Source organism: Euwallacea fornicatus, chromosome 39, assembly GCF_040115645.1.
Source record: "Euwallacea fornicatus isolate EFF26 chromosome 39, ASM4011564v1, whole genome shotgun sequence".
Classification (NCBI taxonomy): Eukaryota; Metazoa; Arthropoda; class Insecta; order Coleoptera; family Curculionidae; genus Euwallacea; species Euwallacea fornicatus.
The window spans coordinates 307,061-326,732 of NC_089579.1; the positions used below are offsets into that span (position 1 = coordinate 307,061).

The 19,672-nt window shown below is 43.4% G+C and overlaps 1 long non-coding RNA gene across 3 annotated transcripts; it reads left to right on the forward strand.

Annotated features, from left to right (window-relative positions):
- Window positions 1–218: 218 nt before the first annotated feature.
- LOC136349639 (uncharacterized) lies at window positions 219–13,138 on the forward strand. Of its 3 annotated transcripts, XR_010733854.1 has the most exons (3): window positions 219–12,349; window positions 12,672–12,898; window positions 12,970–13,138. It is a non-coding gene; the product is annotated as an uncharacterized lncRNA (long non-coding RNA). The 3 variants fall into 3 exon arrangements; XR_010733855.1 differs by having other exon boundaries at window positions 12,468–13,138; XR_010733853.1 differs by having other exon boundaries at window positions 12,672–13,138.
- The last annotated feature ends 6,534 nt before the right edge of the window (window positions 13,139–19,672 follow it).

Sequence of the window (19,672 nt, forward strand, 5' to 3'; positions counted from 1 at the left end):
CTGGTTCCTGGTGGGTCTTTAATGGTCCATTTTTATTCCTGGATTTTTTGCGCTTTTTGTTGCACGTTTGGTTGCTGCGACAATTTGTCGCACCCTTGTAGCTGGCAGGATGTGGGTCTTCGCAGTTTGCACATTTGGCCGTGATATTCCTTGTTTTCATGCACTTTCCACTGTGATGATTCTCTCCGCACTTCATGCACTTGCCGGTAGTACTACAATAACTTCGGAATTGCCCAAACTTTTGGTACCTGTGGCATTGTGTCGGTCGTGGTTGTTGTCTTTGGGGCTCGACTCGCACTATCAATGCGCAGCACGTTTTGGTCCCGAAAATCTTTTTTTTCTTCCTGTTCTACTTGGACAAGTACCAGCGGCAAGATCCGTTTGTCTTTCTGGCTCTTCATCCTTTTGTACTGAAACCGAGGAGATCTCTTGTTTCAGCAAATCCTCGTTCATCTCGTCCTCTGTAACGTTGTCAGGAAGACGTCCTGTGACTTCTCTCACACTCTCGCCTTTTGGGAGCGAAAAGATCCAGAATTCTTTCTTTTCTTCTTTGAACAGCCTAGTCATTGCTTTGTAGTCATCTGCCGAGTTCGGGGTTATTGCCACTCCTTGTCCTGCCATTTTGGCCTCGTTATATCCAATCTTCTTTGCTCTCAGTCGATTTCATACCGCTGTCCAATCCTTTGCTTTGTTAATTATAATCGGTGGGATTTTCTGCATCTTTGCTTGCCGACTTCGGTTCTCCTTTAGTGTCGTTATTTGGCCAGGTCCTGAAGCGTCTCGGCTCCCTATTTCCCATTTCTGTTTCTTTTATCTCTACTATTCCTCCTGGATTTTCCTCAGATCGATTTCCGTCTCCTCTTCTATGTCTTCGTCCTGGATTACTTGTTCCTGTACTATTTTTGTAGCGTCCTCCGTTCTTCCTCTTTACTTCATCCTTGCCGCTCATAGAGTTTCTGATACTTCGGTCTGCTCCTTTAGCGTCATTTCGAGTTGTTCAACTCGTTTTATGAGTGCTCTATTTACCTCGAACAGATGCTTGTTCAGGATTAACAAGCTTTCCTGGCTTTTCTTCATCTCCTCCGTCGTCACCGCCTCTTCGGCCTCCATGATCCTCTTTTTTGACTGGAGATCCGTGCCGCGGGCTGCTCTTGGCACCGAGGCTGGTTGGTGGTCCTTCTCGCAGGCTTGTTTCAGACAAGGACCATGGTTTTTCACTAACTTAACACTTATTTATGTTTTTATAAAAATATAAACTCGTGTGCGATTTTCTTTTCGCACGCTTGCGCTAAACTGTCGATCCGCACATTCACTGATACCACACACCGACATCACGTGGTCGTAGGCACGTGCGAACGTCACCACACACTTTGTGTAATACATTCTCTACGACTCCATTAAATATAAAAATCCTATGGTGATAAACCATGGGCGTACCCTGGCCAATGTGCCGCTAAGGTAGTCCGCGCTACCCGCCGCGTTAAACTTTGATACCCACCCAACATGGAATTGGTTCTTCGCCGCCAATTCCGCCAAATGGAATTGGGACTGCAATTCTAGAACCGACAAAGTCTATTTTGGAGAATTCCAATAGCGACAAAGCAAATGATTGGGAATTCTCGTCTATCACCTAATAGGTACTACCGGCGTACCCTTAAGGGCTCACGTGCCCTTTCACTAGTACGACTTAAAATTAATAATGATAATCTATAGCTAACTACTATCCTAGAGTGTTAAACCGGACTCAATCATACCAATGCGTTTTTGCTGCGCACTCAAACATCTGTCCAGAAACCAACTCTATATTCCAATAAAACTGGTTTTCATTCCTATTTTTTGTTACAAAGGTTGTTTACTTTTAACGATTTATATATAGACCAATGGGTGCTAATGGGTTGATACCGTGTATTGCGCCCTTTTTGGGCATAGCAACAATCAAACATCTCCTCAGTATTGAGTCGACTGAGCGTTGACCTTCCTCATTTGGAACTGAATTCCAAGTATCGCAGACAACTCTCCACAAATCTTCATTATTGGTTGGTTTTGTGGTGCAAACTCCCTTTTCAGCACCTGTCCATAAATGCTCAATAAGGTTGAGCTCCGGAGATTGAGCAGCCCGCTTCAAAACCTCCACCCTATTGTGGACACGCCATGCCTTTGTCCTTCTCCTCTTGTGTTTAGGATCATCATCCTGCATAACAATCGATCCGATGAGTCTGTTGTCCTCCTCATAAGGAAACATTAAATTTTCCAGGATAAGAACTCGGATAACTTGACCCATGATCCTATCAATGTATCGAACAGATACTGTAATACGAAAAACAACTCCATACCATTACAGAGGAGGCAGCATGTTTTATGGTTGGAATATGGTATGGTGGTGTGTATGGTGGAATGCTTCGTGTTGCATTCAGATTATAGAGGCCTTCTAACATATTGTTTATATCCAGAAAAACCAAAAAGAGCAATTTTTGATTCGTCTTCCTGAAGGAGATCACTCTAACTCAACGAGGGCCAAGGAGTATGCTCTTTTCCAAATTTTAGACAGTTGGACGTTTGTGTATCAGCTAGTTTAGGAAATTTCCTTGGGATACTCCCATGTAAATCTGTTTCAGCCAATTGCCTCCGTACTACAGAAGCATTCGTGTTAACTCTGATTCGAATTTCTATTTGTTCAGATGTTAACCCTACAAAGCTGGCTCAGTCTTGTGTGACATGGGAAGCGGCGCATAGACTGATATCAAAAAAATATTCAAGGAGGTGCTTTTCCACGGGGAAATTACATACAGGGTCCGTCGTATACAGTAAGTCAAAAAAGTACTCGTACGCCTATTGGGGTGCTATATTTCCCCCTGTCTTTCCAATAATTTTGAGAAATCAAAAGTATACAAGGAGCAGTTGTATAATAGGCGTAACAAGGTATTTTCCACCAAAAAAGAGTTCGTACATGTAATTAGTTTGAACTATTTTCTAGTATTACAGTAGTATATGAACATTTCAATAACTCGGGGGCTGCTCCTTAGCTATGTTAACACTCCGTAGTCATCGAAGCATAGAGTTGACCAAATTGCTGGTAACATGTGAAGAAATATTCTGCTATTCCTTGTTTCATGCACACTGAAGCAGATTTTTTTAAATTCGCCCTTTTTCGGATTGGTCCATCGAGACGATCCCATAGATGTTCGATAGGATTCAGATCCGGTGACTGTGGAGGTGCTTTAAGCTGATAGGGAACTTTATATGCGACAAGCATTCGGGCATCAGGTTGGAAGCGTGCTTCAGACCGTTATCTTGTCGAAGACATTAATCCTCAGATACTCCAAGGTTCCCCGTCCCACTTGTGACCACACAAACCCAGACCAAGACGTTCCCGCTTCCATGCTCAACTGTAGGTTGGAAATTTCGAGAATTGATGCATTTTCCAGGTTTCCCGTGCACAAATTTGACTCCGTTGGATCCGAAGAGATTAAATTTACTTTCGTCGGAAGAAATTACTTTATGCCAAAACTCTATCAGTTGGTTTAAATGAGCTTTTCCAAGCTCCATTATTAGTTTAGGATTCTTCCTGCTAATCCATTGTTTTTTTGCAAGCTTTCTGCCATTAACATTATTTTCTCTAACATACACCTTAATGATTTCTGAATGAGCACGTTGAACAGTGGCAGATTCTAATTCAGCAGCTAAAAAGGGAGTAATCACGTGTGGGTTTTTCATAATTCAACTTATAATAGAATTTTCCTTCATTATCGTTACCTTTGAAGGGCGCCCTGGACGCACTCGATCTTCAGCTAAGCCTATACTTTCGTATTTATTTATAGCATGTTGTACAGCACTGACCGGTTTGACCACAGTTTTGGCTATTTTTCGCACGGATTGACCCTGCTAATGATGGCGCACAATAGATTTCTTCACTTCCATGCTCAATTCTTCACCTCTTCGACCCATCATGAATTTTACAACCACCAAAGTGCTTTAAAACTATTTTAGATATTTAACTGAACCAACCCGTTTCGATACTTCATCAGAAATACCTGAAAGTCATGAAAAGGGCCAATTTTTTGGAACCGTACGAGTACGGTGCTGGAATTTTGAATTTTTGTTTATTTCACATTTGCAATAAATATCATTCACTTCTATTTCGTTCTGGAGAATACCTCATTCCACACATTATACAGGGTGTTTGGTTTACCGATACACATCCGAAAGAGGATGGAAGGTAGGATGATTGTGGACGCATTTGACCACATACCGGGTGATTCACGGTCGATGGTGGGTTAGACGTTTCTGGAAGACTGATATCGCGATCTTTCTGAAAATTTGCATAAGCAGACAAATGAACTTGCTCTATCGACGTAAAATATTTTCAGTGGTGCAGTGTTGCCGGTTCTATCAGAAAGTACTAGCATCTCCGATATTTTAAATGGGACACCCTGTATATTACTATTGGTGGCAAATCAGGATACATTTCATCAAACTTTCTGCATGTCCTTGCTATAATTTGGTCACATTGTCCATGTAAAATAAGTAATTTCATCAACACTTCATTTGAATAATTGTTTTTCGGCATTTTCTCACTGTTTTCGACTTACTATTCTTAAAAATTGCAACAACGCCGCCTGTCAAACTGTTCAAACAATTGCATAGTTTTCAACAATTATGGCGTCCCAGACCCACCTTTGGCAAATATCTTTAAATAATTCAATTTAAAGACAAAACAGCTTTCATTTTCGAAACGTGATGGTTCAGGTATAGGGATATACCACGTCATTTTAAAGGAAATTTAATTATCTTTCAGCATGGCCAGTAATATACAGAGGACTTCATTTGAAAAACACACTTTAGACACTTTTACTGTCTACCCGTAAGACTATTAATATTGAGCCACCCTGTACAAGACAGAACATTCTTATTTACATGCAACGAATTGATGAACCTTTTACAAATTATCTTCCAAATTTCGTTCTTCTGTGAATTCAAATCATGTTATAACATAGGTTTTATTAAAGCCCTGACTTTGAGCAAAAAATTAGAAAATTAAGTAATATTCCGAAAACTGCTAGAGATAGGTATAGGAAGTGAAATGCAGAAGTTATTGGTATGCAATGTAGAACTCAAAAATGAAAAAATATACAGGGTGTTCCATTTAAAATATCGGAGATGCTAGTATTTTCTGATGGGACCGGCAACACTGCATCACTGAAAATATTTTACGTCGATAGAGCAAGTTCATTTATCTGATTATGCAAATTTTCGGAAAGATCGCGATATCAGTCTTCCACAAACGTCTAACCTACCATCGACCGTGAATCACTCGGTACCACAATTTTAAATATCATCCTCCCCACATCAGGTTACACCGAGAACTGAACATAAATGCTTGTGGCCCTCGTATGCCATCTTGTGAATAGGCCTGCAAGAAGTGAACGAAAATAAGAATTTCTTGAAATTCGTGCCCTTTCCAAATGAAACCAGCTTCACAAATTGTGAACGAGTGAATTTTAAAAAAATATTCACTACTGATCTGCGAAAAATCCTCACTGGACACGACAATTAGCCGATCGACGATGGTGGTGTGTAAACGTGTAGCGTGCGATACTGGACAGCAAAATAATTGGTTCATATTTCATTGATGGCTCATTGAATGGATTTAAGTATCAAAACTTCTAGAATCAAGATTTGCCTTTATTACCGGAGGACATTAATTTGGAAACTCGTCCGATATGGTTTCAGCATGACAGTTGCCCACCTCATTAGGCCTTAACTTCTCGAGAAACTCTATCATAAATATCCTCACTGATGGATTGGGCATGATGGAACTATTCATTGTCCAGCACGATCGCCTGATTTTACCCCATTCGACTTTTTTTTATAAGACTATCTGAAAGAAGAAGTGTATTCAACAGTGTCCTCAACGTCCAAAAACATGACTAAAGAACTGGGGATGCTGGTGTTTCTACCACTTCCGAAGTTTTAATGTCCGCTCAGCGAGCATTGAAGATGTGATTAAGAAAATGGATTGATGAAGGTAATGGACATTTTAAATATCTGCTTCATTTCATGTTTGATTTGTTGTGTTTGTCGACATAAAAATTTAATTACAGTTTTATTTATAAACTTAATTCTAACTGAAATTAAATTAAATGTTTACAGACTGTTTTCTTCCTTTGAACTCTATAGAATGCACCAAAAAAGAACAGGTGCTCATTTAAATAACAAAAAATATGATATTATTTTGGAATCAGGATACACTTCTGACTTTAGCGCCATCTGTCGCGAGTTTAAAAAAAGTTTCAAAACAAATCTCATGTCATTTTTCTGATAAAATCCGAACTTTCGTTTCCATTTAAAATTTCCAATTTGCCACCGCTACAGCCGCGATGGGATTGGGGAGTCATGTTTGGTGTCACTGAATGCACCCTTTCGAGGCAAATAAATCTTATTTGCAACTTTCTTCAATACGATACGTAATTTTCGAAATATTCCAATTTGTGAGGTTAAATGGACCACCCAGTACATATTTGCGTTATGGACAGTATTCTGTAACATGCTATCAATGAAAACAAGTGACCAGCAATCGAACGCTGATTGGTCATTTTTAGCATACTTTTTTACACCACGAAGATGAACTATAATATTTTCTCGACGAGTTCTTGTTGCTTTTGTTGGATAAAGTTTTTGTCGACGTGTACCGTCCTTACCAACAAAAGATGGAACTTTCGGCACTTTTTTAGGTGGCTCATTTTGTTTAATAACCTTGTCGGCATCTTCTTCAGAGTCACTATCAGTTTCTGGTCTCTATTACCATCAGATTTCATCCACTCCTGATTTTGTTTCGTCAAATTGGATAATAGTATATTGTCGTCAGATGTAATGCTTTTTTTGTGAGAACGTGGAGAATATTCTTAAGACACCCGGCTTGATCCGTCGCCGGGTAGTGTGGAATTCGACCAACCATTATATCGTCCGCCTACCCACTAAAACCACCTCCTCTCTTTTGCCCCGGAACTACCTTTCGGTATCACTTCGGAGACGCCTTTTCTCTGGACTAGGTGCGGACACGATTCCGCACCTCACACTTCTTCCTTTCATTTTCCCTTACGATCTTCTTTCTCAGTACCTTTGCTATCATTCTCTTAAAAATCCCCCTATTTCTCCTTACTTTCCACCAATTTTTTTCCTATTTGCTTCGGTTCAGGTCAAGTCCGCCTTACCTTGCCTCCCCGCGATAGCTCTCCCCTTTTAGACACACCTACAACGTGTGTTCCAGAGTTTCCTCCCTTTCGTCACAATACCAGCATTCAACACTCCGTTTCTCCCTGATCCGTCTCAGGTATTTCCCGAACACCCTGCACCCGGTAAATACTTAAACCAACATATATGCGCTCTTCGTCCATTCTCACTCACAATCGTACCACGTCCGGATCCGGGGTATGAAGGTCTTCGCCTAACTCTCATACTTCTCCCATTCCTCCATCACCCATATTCGCGCTTTGCTCCTTCTTTCTCTCCCTATTCCCACATCATGCACCTCTCCTTCACTCTGATTCTCACCGGTGGTATTTTGGCCAAGGCCAACACCGCAGCGGCCAAAGCCCTCCTCTCAACATTAGCCACCCGAAGTGCTGACAAACGATTCGCCTTCTTCAGAATGGTGTCGTCCCTCCTGTATGCTAGTTCCATGTGCCAAACAGGAGCCACGTACAACAGGACTGATGATGATGGTGCCATCAACTGTCTCCTCTCGTACTCAAAACCATTCATTCTTGAAAGTATGCCCTCGAGCTTACCTAGCACTCACGCCACCATATTGACTGTTCATCTCTGCATACTCGCCGAAGCGAACATTCCTACCGAAACACTCTCCCAGGTATTTCATGCATTCTTGACTTTCGTATCTGATATCATCCAATCTCAGTCACGCTCCGAATCTTTCTTCGACCGGCCCAGACCACCATCTCACTCTATCCGTGACCATGCTAAGTCCCATGTTACGAAAACTATCAACGACCAGTTTTATAACCCCCTTGATCCTTGTCTGCTAGGTTACCCCGCCCCCCGCTGTGACCAACAACGCAAAGTTATTCACATATGACAACGGTGTGACACCACGTAAAAATCTCACCATCAATATCCCGTCGTAAAACAGGTTCCACAAGACGGGGCCCAAAACGGACCCCTGAGGAATCCCACACATCATTTCCCGGACTTCTCCTTCAGGCAACACCAAAACTCGATCTTACAGGTAGGTCTGAACTACGTTCAAGAAGCTTTTGCTCACCGGGGTCCTCCACAGAATATTCCCGAAGGGGTAAAATTTATAGTCATTATGACACAGAACCCCGCGTGCGTGTAGCTTTTCCCCCTGATCTGCTCCACCAGCCACATTACGATCTGCATGGTGTCAATGGTATTCCTACCCTTGACGAATCCAAACTGTCTCTCTTTCACCATTCCGTGCACTTCGGCTTCTTCCAACAATCTGGTCTTGATAAACTTTTCTGTCACCTTTCTCAGTTCATCCACCAGACAGATAGGTCAGTACGAGAGCTCCGATCCCAGATGACATTTCAGTTTCTCCACCAGTACCAGTCAAGTCCTCCTCCAAACCTTTGGATACTCACCCGAGGTTAAGATGCGATTGATGCAGCCCTCAGATACACCTTCAAGATCGCCTTCGGTAACCCGTTCAGTCTTGGGGTTTTGCCGCTCCTGAGCCTTCCTATCGCCTACCGAATCTGCTTCTCCGTCTCCCTGATTACGTCGACTGACCTCGTCTTTGTCCTCTCTCATTTGACTCGTGCCTTCACCAAACAAAGCGTGTCCACCTGCCTGCTCATTTCTACGACAGGCAGAAGACCATTGCTAAATCGACCAAGTTTCCCGGCCACGATCTTGTAATCGAGACCCCAGGCATCTGTTTCCAGTTTCCCACAGAGCTTTTTCCACGTCTCCCTCTTGGCTTCCCGTATGGCTACCTTGAGAGCATTAGTTACTTCTTTATGCTCCTCTTTTACTCCTATTATTCTTCCTTCCTCTCGTTCCCTCCCTTGTCCATCATCTTCTCGCTTTTACACACATATTCCTCCTCTCCGTAATCTCGTCGTTCTACCAAAACACCACTCTCTTCAATCGCCCATTCCTACCATCCCGCTTCCTCAAAAACTCGTCGCAGGCACAACTTTTCTCCCGAGTTCTATCCTCGGAGGTTTTGACGACTGTCATACCCTCATGTTCTATCTTTCTCTCTATTTATTCATTTTCTTGCCCTTGAAATCCATCGCTAGATGACCCCTGTCCGGGTTAGTTCCCCTCATCCTGGGAAACGAAGAGGCTGCCAGCAAGACCTTTCTCTTGGAAACTGAAATCTTTTCTTTCTCCTCGGTTCCCACCGTCGTGCTCCTCTTCCCTGTCCTCCCGGGTTTGGTCGGCCCGCAATCGCCAGCTCCTCCTTATCCTCAGACTGGTGGTCTTCCCCATGCACAGTATCTGCAGGCCTGACCTCCGTCCTCTTCAACTTTTGGGGACAGGTGCACCCCGGTTTCACCACGCTATGGCAGCCTATTTTACACTATAGTCAGTACCGCTCTGCTCGGCAAGCCGCCGCCTTATAGTCCTTCCCCCCTTACCTGACGCACAAGCGTGAACGATTTCCCCCTTACATTTTCCTGCTGCCCCCCCCCCCCCCCCCCCACCAACTATAGCACTAGCCAGTGTCCTGGCGCTTCCGCAGTCGGCAGTTTGAAATTCCGACCCGTAACCCGGCCCACGCCGTCCGCCGCTGAGTCGCCCTCCACCAATAAGGTGACGTTTGGGCAGCTACAGAAGTTGCGTCTGGATTACAGCAGCCGTGACTGCTGCACCGTCCCCGCTGTATCTACCGTTCCTCCCCGGTGGTCACCCAATCAAGGGCGAAAATCTGGAAGACCACCGATCGTCTCGTTCCCCCACGAACGAAACCTTCTCCCAGCTATTTGGCGAAGAGATGCCTCAGATCTCACCCCATACCTCCATTAGACACGGTCCGAAGGACCTCGCTCTTTTTTGTTTCACTTACCGTGCCTTTTTCCATCCCCGATTCCCTTTTGACTACCACTTGTCGCACCCTCTTCAGGGTTAGGAGGTAGAAGGCCCCCTCCTCTCTAGTCACGAAGAAGATGACTTCCTTCTTCCGGCTCCCTCTTGGTCAGTTCTTGCCCCGGAAGGTAGAGAGGGAACCTCACCTCGTTCCCCTCCTTCGCCAGCTATGCGAGTTTCCTCAGTTTTCAGGGTACCAATCCCGGAACCTAAGGAACCACCATGCTTGTCCTCCCCTCCCCCACGCAACTCTGACCAAGTCCTTTAGCGTTGCGTAGATCATCTCTGGAATCAGATCCCTACGCAGTTGTCGGTAAAAGACATAGCGCTCCGTCTTACCTCCCCAACGCAGTTTTCAGAACTGTACCAAGAAGGGCATTTCCTTTCCTCCTCCCGTGCCATCGTCGCTCTTGATGGTAACAGAGTCGCCACACTCTCCTCCACCCTCTTCCTATTCCCTCTTTTGTACGGTATACTGGTGAATAATAGCATCTCCAGGGAGAGGGCAAAGAAGAAGAGGAGAAAAACTTCTCCCTCACCAGTTGGTTTGCCGCCCCCTCCAACACCCGTCTTACTCTCGTCTCCTCTCACGATGCTAGAGAGTTCCCTTGTTCCTGCACTATTCCTTGATTTCCTGTATTCATCTCCTTTGGGGGGTTCGCAGCACCTTCCCGCTCCTTGCGAACCCATCCCCCTCTCTGCTAATTTCCGCTCTCTTTCCACCAGCTTTCACGCCTCAGGCAAGCTATCTTTGCGTTCCCTTATTCACTCTTTAGAGTATTTGCCCCCCCCCCCCCCCCTCGGGCCAACGATGAGAACTGCGCTGGTCACCGAAGGTCTTACCCGGTTGGAGCTGGTGGCGAGATTTTTACCCGCCTAGGATACCTGTTTCGACAAATCACTTATACCTAAAACCATAAATATAACTTTTGTTTATTTGTTCCCAGATAGGATAGGACACTCTGAAGAATGGATATTGGACAGGATTAAGGTAAGTAGGACAAATAGCACTTTCGGAGGTAAACGCAATTTCAGGTGGGGAACTCCACGAGCCCGCCAGACTCGTGGGGTCGTTCGGGACTGAATTTCCACCCAGCCTTGCATCTTCCATGTCACTTCAAGAATAGGGAGGTGTTTATGATGACATCACCACGTGATCCCAACGGACTTCCGCTCTCTTGGTCAGCTCCGGCAATGATAGCATTGCAGCCATCACCACCAAAACCCCCAGAAGTTTACGGTATAACAAGTTTTCGTTCCGGCCTTGTAGTTGTTAAGCTACAGTCATTCCTTATGACTCCCACTAACCAGCAACTTCCAAGGAAAGTATTGGCCACTTCTCTATTCGCCACCAACCTTTTTTTTTAGCATGAAAAAATCTTTTATAGACGAAGAAGCCTTGAATGTTTGACTGCCCCAACAGTGTTAGATTCCTCCTTCTAAAGAAGTTTACCAACTAAAACTCCACGATATTCTCCTCTCTTTTGCACCTATGTCCAAAACCGCCTTTCGCCATTGTTGGACTTTTCATCCTTTGTGATGACGGGATATTTATTTGCATTATTATTTGTTATTTTGTTTATTCCTTTATTTATTTATTTTGTTTATTCCTTTATTTATTTATTTTGTTTATTCCTTTATTTATTTATTTGTTTCTTTTGTTCATTTTGTTTATTCCTTTATTTATTTATTTTTTTAAAATACTTCTTAGCCACGCTACCCAATTCATCGAATCACATCTTCCAGTTTTTGCTTCATTAGTTTTCCAATCACACTTTCGATTATATCCCAGCAATGCTTTGATGTCAACATTTTCTGCATCAAGTTATTTCTCTGCAATTTCGCCTTAAGTTGTCTCTCAACACCCTGTCTATTCTTGAACCTTTTTTCACATTGATACAAGGTATGTCCTGCGGTACCACCAGCTTTATTACAGGGTCTGCATGTTGTTCTGTCGCTTTTTTTTATATTGTATTTGTAAACCTCGAAACATCTACGTCCCGTGAGTACTTGCGTTGGATGATAATCTAATTCGTCGTGTTTTCTATCTGACCAGGGCTTTATGTTTGGAATCATCCTCCTAGCAGTCTCTGCAGTTTCCCATCGCCGCTGGCACGTTGAAACACTCTGTCTTCTTTCCAGCCTTTTGGCCCTGGATGCCGCCCCCATCGTTCTGGCACGTTCTTCGGCCAAGATGTCCGCAAGAACGAGAATTCCTTCGGTTGACGCCGTCCGATATGCCCGCGGGCTTCGAACTGCTATGGTTCTTTGAAAGGTAAGTAGTTTTTTTCTGTATTTTACTATTTTACAGAGTTGAAACCATACGGGGGCTGCATGCTCGGCAACCGTGGCCAAAATCCTCCTTCTACACTCTGACGGCCCTTTCGTTCGAGGCATCAGTTGCAGGAGCGCCGATGCAGCCTTCGTTGCCTCTTCTGTTGCATGCAACAGGCGCTTTCCGAAGTTCAGACGTTCGTCGAGGATTACGTCCAAGTACTTCATTCGATTCTGCGGTTCAATCTCTAGATCATGTATTTTAAATTTAACATTTTCACAGTGCTTCCTTCCAGATGTCATAATGGCTTCTGTTTTTTCAGGTGCAACTTCCAGCTGACTTTCCGACATCCAGTCGCAGATCCTACGAAGGGCTTCGTTTCCCAGGTAAGTTATTTTTTCCATGGTTTTAGCAGTGAGGACCACCGCGAGGTCATCGGGAAAGGTCACCATTTCGACCCCAAGGGGCAGCTCCATCGACAGCAGGCCGTCATACAAGATACTCCAGAGAACCGGCTCTAGGACCGATCCCTGGGGTACCTCTGCAGAGGTACGTGTTCGCGTATCAGGATCAATTTCTATTTTCCTATTGCACAAGTACCTACCTATTATTTTTTGCAGGTATGCTGGAAGGTTTCTCTTCGCCTGCTCCCTCGCTATTAGGTTCCAACTCGCTGTGTTGGAAACGTTACGGACGTCAATGGTAATCAGTGTGTAAATTCCTCTAGTTTTAAGCGTTTTGTTAATTTCTTTTGTGGCGATATTGTAAATAAATTTAATTGCATCAATAGCAGATTTGTTTCCTCTGAAGCCCAGTTATCTATCATTTAATCGCTAATCTCCTCGTAATTTTACTTTTGTTCTTGAGCACACAAGGTGTTCAAAAAATTTTCGTATTGCGCCTATATGACGAATTAGCCGGTACTTAATGAGCTCATTTTTACCCTTAAAGGGTTTTTCTAACAGTACAATTTTGGAAATTTTCCATCCTTTTGGATCGTCTCCTTTTTTTAATATTTTATTAAATATTTTAAGTACATAATTTGATCCTAACTTCACTATTAATTTAATTAATTCACCAGGGATTCCATCCCTACCAGGTGCCCTTTTGTTTTTTAATTTGTTTACTGCTGTTCTCAGATCTTCGTGCGTGAAAGGGATAATTTGTCTGTCTACAGGGCGAGTCTAAAGTAATGGGACACAGAGCAACGATGGATTTATGACATAAAAATAATGCGATACAGCTAAATTTATGTTTTTTAACGATCCAAAAAAGTTATGTTGTTACATGTCAACAAGTAGAAAAAATGGGAATTTAAGTTATAATATCTCGAAAACCGTTGCTCCTAGCGACACCAATAAGGTATAACTTTTTTAACTAGGAAAGGTAGGGGAACAAATTTTATGAGGACAAAATGGCGTACGCCGTGGCACAAAAAAGTTTAAATGGCTTAAATGACTCCTAATTGTCGATTGTGGCACCCTCTAGAAGATACACCGAAATCGTCGATAAATTTGAATTGATCATCTCCAAAAACCCCTATGTAAGAAATTTCGTGAAGTTAGCCCGAACTGTTCCAGAGATATTAAAGAAAATTTGATTTAATTTTTCAACTTTGGCACCCTGTATCTCAGTTATTTTCAACTTTTGGTATAACATAAATTTAGCTATATTGCATTATTTTTATGTCACAAATCCATCGTTGCTCTGTGTCCCATTACTTAAGACTCACCCTGTATATTCATTAATTGAAAATTTGGCTCATGCGTGTTCAAAAAAAGCTCTTTATTTTTATTTTTCTTCCTTTATCGACATGTTTATTTTTACAAATCCATTTTTTACCTATTTTAAACCCATTTCCGCAGATATCATCATTTATTTCTTCGCACGTTTTCCTCCACTGCTCATCCTTGGACTTAAGAATGGCTCTTTTTAGCTCTAATTTGGCTTTCTTACATTCACCATTTAGTTCTTAAAATCCTTTAGCTGTTGCCTTCTTGCTAGCATCACTCTCACTTTTTTAATGCGTTTTTTTCTTAATTCATTTACATTGGCATTCCACCAATACACTTTTTTTTTTTATATTTTAGGACTTTTTTAGGGACAGATCCCTCGCAGGCTGCTATAAGATTTTCTGTTAGGCTGGTGTACATCTGACTTTCATTTGCTACTTCACAAAAACAAATTTCAAAATTTCGAAAAACACCAGTTTTGTGATCATTTTTTTCTGACGCTGCATTTTTAAAGAAATTTCTCTAATACGGCAACGCCGCAACCAATTTAAAAAACGTTTAATGTATTTTCCTTCTAAATTAAGGTTTCATCAAATGGCGTAAAAAAAATTACGGGTTGCCATTTGAAAAATTATAAATTTATGCTGCCCAGCGAAAACGGAACACTCTGTATAAACAAAAGTATTATTAAATCATGCAGCTTTCCAATATAAACGAGTACCGTACTAAACATTCCATATTGATATTTGTACAAAGACACCGGAACCGAGGTCGGAGTAATGGCGAACCCTGTATATAGAGTCATTCACGGTGAATGTCCTATTAAAAGCTTACGGGGTTCTAATATAGCTGCAGATCTGAAATTATGGAGTTTGATCTGTTGATTTAAAACGTGGGTATCGTTGCGACGTTGACAGATCTACGTGTAACTATGTTATTTCAAACGGCACACCCTGTATTTCATCACATTTTCGAATTTCCCGGAAGATTTGAACCCCAATTTGCCTATCACATGCCACAGCTATGGTGAACCATTTTCGAAATAAATATTAGAATCTTTGAGAGTAAAAGGCACCACTTATTAGTTGATTCGGTTAGGAGGAGACTATGGGTTAACAATGTAAAATAAACGAAATTGTTTACATTATTCATAATAAACTGGATCTACGTAATATAAATAAAATTAGAGATTTTGCTGAAAATCTTTATTAAAAAATTTATAAAAGAATATTTGCCAATATCTCAAAAACAACTGATAACAATTATATTAATGTATAATACTTTTCGATGGAGAATTTATTGATCTTTCAGTTGCCATCCGAAAATACAGGGTGTTCTATTTAAGATTCTCATTTAATGCTCACATTCATATCCTTCTGATATCGCACTAATTTTTCCACGCCCTGTATGTAAATCCAAAAAATGTATAATATTGAAAGGTACAGGTAACCAATGAGAGTCTGTAGCTCAAATTTCAACTCTGCAGCTGTGATAGCTGAAAAGATATGCGCTTCTCAATTTAGAACTGTGTGTTGCCAGATCGGTAAAAAAAAATCATTTATCTCGAAAACGGTTCATCATAGCTGTGGCACGTGATAAGATAAACTGGGGTTCAAATCTTCCGGGAAATTCGAAAATGTGATGAAATACAGGGTGTGCCGTTTGAAATAACATAGTTACACGTAGATCTGTCAACGTCGCAACGATACCCAAGTTTTAATTCAACAGATCAAACTCCATAATTTCAGATCTCTAGCTGTATTAAAACCCCGTAAACTTTTAACAGGACACTCTCCGTGAATGACCCTGTATAATTGTGATGGCTTAGGGACTCCTCGTCCATAACTTGCCAATTTTTCATTTAGCTCATCGAACTTTCGCTGCAAAGCGTAAGGTCAATAATAGACGAACTTCGGAACCTTCCCAAGGTAGGTATGGTTCCATTGTTTTGTATCACCAATCTATTTTCAACCATGAGCTCTCGCATTATCAGCCCTTTTTTGTAGGGCGTTTCTCCACCCTAATCAGATTCCTTAGCATTGTAGTCCCCTGCAAATATTTTATTTTTATCATCTTGTTTACTAATATTTTTTAGTTTTTCTAGGTATTCTCTGGAGCCATTTGGACGCAGCCTCGGCGAAGCAACTCAGCAACAAACCGTAAGATTTTTAGTCTGGACATGTACACCCCCTTCATCTGATCCATATATTCCCTTACAGGAAGATCGTCCGCAAAAACCCCTCCCGCCTCAAGCGACCGCTCGTCTGTGCACCATCTTGAATTACTTACAGCTTTTCTGTTAAGCTCTGCCGATGTCACTACATCACTATATCAATTTTATCATGTTTTATTTTTCGACTTAATAAATCCATCACTAGTTTATTCGTGTTTAAATTTATTTGTAAAATACGTATATTGCTATTTTCCATTTCTTGTTGCAGGTAAGTGTAGGTAGATATACAGGGTGTTTCCTAATTACGGTACATAACTTCGGGAGCGCATTCTACAGCTAAAATAAAGGTAATTTTCTTACGTAAACTGCACCCCAAAAATGCCTCGTTGCGGAAATACAGGGGGTGAAAATTTCTTAAAAAAATTGCAATTTTTTAAATATTTCCGAAACTACTAGAGACATTTTAATGAAATTTTGCAAAGTTTGGGAGTTAGCAACCGTTCGTACTCTACGTCAAAAACAGTGGCTGTTGTGTAACCAGCGGCGTGCGGGCAGGATGATTGCTGGATATTTTAAAGGAAAAATGTGGTACGCCACTGTTCTTTTCCAATATTTTCTTCCTTTTTTAATTACGCGTTGGATTTGGAAGAAAAAAGGTCTCGTGACCTTTTTTTTCGTAGGACGCACCGTTTTCGAGTAAATAAATAAAAAAACATTGTGGCTAAATTGTTTCATTCTTTTTTTATTATTTTTAAGAGAAGAAATACTTCTATGAAGACATAAATATTTTCGTTGTGTTCTTGCCTGTTTGGTACCGAAATTGTCGACATTTTACTAGCCAGCAACACCGTTTATTTATCTGTGCGTGAGGCATTGAAATTCGATAATGAATAACTTTACCAACGCTGAAATGGTTCAAATGCACTTCATGTATGGGAAGCGCGCGCATAAGGCGAGGGTCGGGGTGGTCGACTGCCTTTCAGATTTTTGGTCTTGATGAGATTACCACGGGGGAGGAAGTGGTGAGGACGGTAGCGATCGTGGCGGGGATGGAGAGGCAGCGGCTTCAACTGATGAGCCTTCGCCCTAGCTACGGAAGCTGCCAAACCGCCACCCTCCTCGTTAAAGGAAAGGTAGCTGCGGCAGCGAGACGGGTGGGGGGCCTGAGAGTCGGCATCTCCAGGTGCAGACTCAGAGAGAGGCAGGAGACCGAGCGCTGCTACAGGTGCTGGGGGCGAGGGCACAGGGCAGATGAGTGCAGGGGGAGGACCACTCCCGATTACGTGCGCGGTGCGGCACGGAAGGCTACAAGGCGGCGCACAGTGCCCCTATGTAACAAAGAGGGCCATAGCGCGGGTGTAAGTCACCTCCGGCTCAACCGATAGGTGGGAGTAGAGAGCCAATGACACCACCACCACCAATAACCGAGGGGGGCAGGAGGAAGAGGAAGGAACCTAAGGCGATGGAAACGTCGATGAGCCGAAGGTCCAAACCTCAACCCCCAAGGTATTGGAGAATGGAACGACGCCGGTGGAGGCAGAGAAACCCAAGACCTCCACATCAAGGGCGGAGGAAGACAATGGGGGGAAGGACGCTTTCCTGGCAATTAGGTTCCTGAGATCACTGGTCACCAAGGGGAAAATGGGGGAATAGGAAGAGGACAAGGGTGAGTGGTGTGAGTGTGTAAGTGCAGGTAAGTGAGTGTATAGCTACGACCGAGGCCATGCCAGGTACGAGCAATGGACTACTGTGCGTCCAAATCAATCTGGACAGTGGCCGTCTTGCAACGGACCTTATGTTGCAGACGATCAGGGAGAGCGAAGTCAGCGTCGTGTTCGGGCAGGAACTGGGTAAGACGAATGGAAAACTGCTCAGGGACAGGTGCGACAACACTTTCATCTGGCTCCCGCCGGATGTCAGTGTGTGGTCGGTCTACCGGAACCGGAGGTTCGTTGCTGCGGAGATGGAGGGCGTAACTTTAATCTCGGCGTATTTCCCCCCGAACCAGAACCCCGCAGAATTCTCTGCGTGGCTTGTTCGGCTGGAAAGGTACTTGCGGAGGCTGAACGGCGGAAGAGTCCTCCTAACAGGGGACTTGAATGCCAAGAGTGCGCACTTTGGCACCGACGTAACGAATGCCTTCAGCCGGGTCTTGGAGGAGTTCCTCGACGCTACGGAACTTGCCTCCCAGACCACCGGGAGCGAGTGGACGTTCGGCAATTGCAACGGGACGTCGCTGGTCGACGCAACGATGGTAAGTGCGAGAATTGTAGTGAAACACTGGAGAGTGAAAGTGGGTACGGAGAGTGGTATTTGCCACAGGTACATCGTATACCACGTGAAGAGGGGGAGGGGTGTATCTGGGGAAGTTGCGAATTAAAGATCGAAGAGAAGCGGAAGGATGTTGAATGCGAAAGCGTTAGGGAGAGTGAAATAATACATGGAGACGAACGAAAGCAGTCTGGGTGCAGTCTATACTCCCGAGGGAATAACTCGGGAAATTGCTGACATCTGTAACGAATATATGATAAAGAAGGTTAGAGGAAAGAGGAGAAAGAGAAGGGAAGTGTACTGGCGGAATGAGGAGATTGCGAATAAGAGGAAAGTGTATGTGAAAGCGAGAAGAAAGGTGGCGAGAGAGAGAGAGCAAGGAGAGATCGGAGAGTGGAAGAGATAGAGAATGAATATAAAATGAAGCGCAGAACCCTCAAGGAATCTATTCGGGATGCCAAGAGAGACGCATGTAAGAACGTATATGAGGAGCTGGAAACGAACGTCTGGGGTCTCGGTTGCAAGATTGTGACCGCGAAACTTGATCGTCTTAGGGCTGGTCCCCTGCCTGCTGCATAAATACATAGACAGGTACGCACGTTCTTCCCGACAAGACTCGTGATGGGAAAGGGTGGATATGGGGGAGACGATATCCCGCGAGTTACCATGGAGGAGATTCGACAAGCGGCCATCGCCATCAAGAGTCGTAAGGCTCCGGGACTAGACGGGATGCCGAACGAGGTTTTGAAGCTGTATCTTGGGGCAGTGCCCCAAAGTACGGTAGGTTGCGTGAAAGGCATTTTGACCTCGGGCGAGTACCCTAAGGTTTGGAAAAAAACTCGACTAGTACTGGTGGAGAAGCCCAAGCTCGAGCCGGGGGATCACGCCTCTTATCGCCCGATCTATCTGGTGAACGATCTGGGGAAAGTGGCAGAGAAGGTGATAAAGACCAGACTGCTGGAGAAAGCCAGTTTGTACGGAATGGTGAGTGAAAGGCAGTTTGGATTCATGAAGGGCAGAAGCACCATGGACGCCATGCGGTTGGTGGTGGGGATTGTGGAGATCAGGAGGACTAGCTAAAGGTACGCAGGCTTCTGCGTCATGGTAGCAATTGATCTAAAGAACGCATTTAATTCGGCGTTCTGA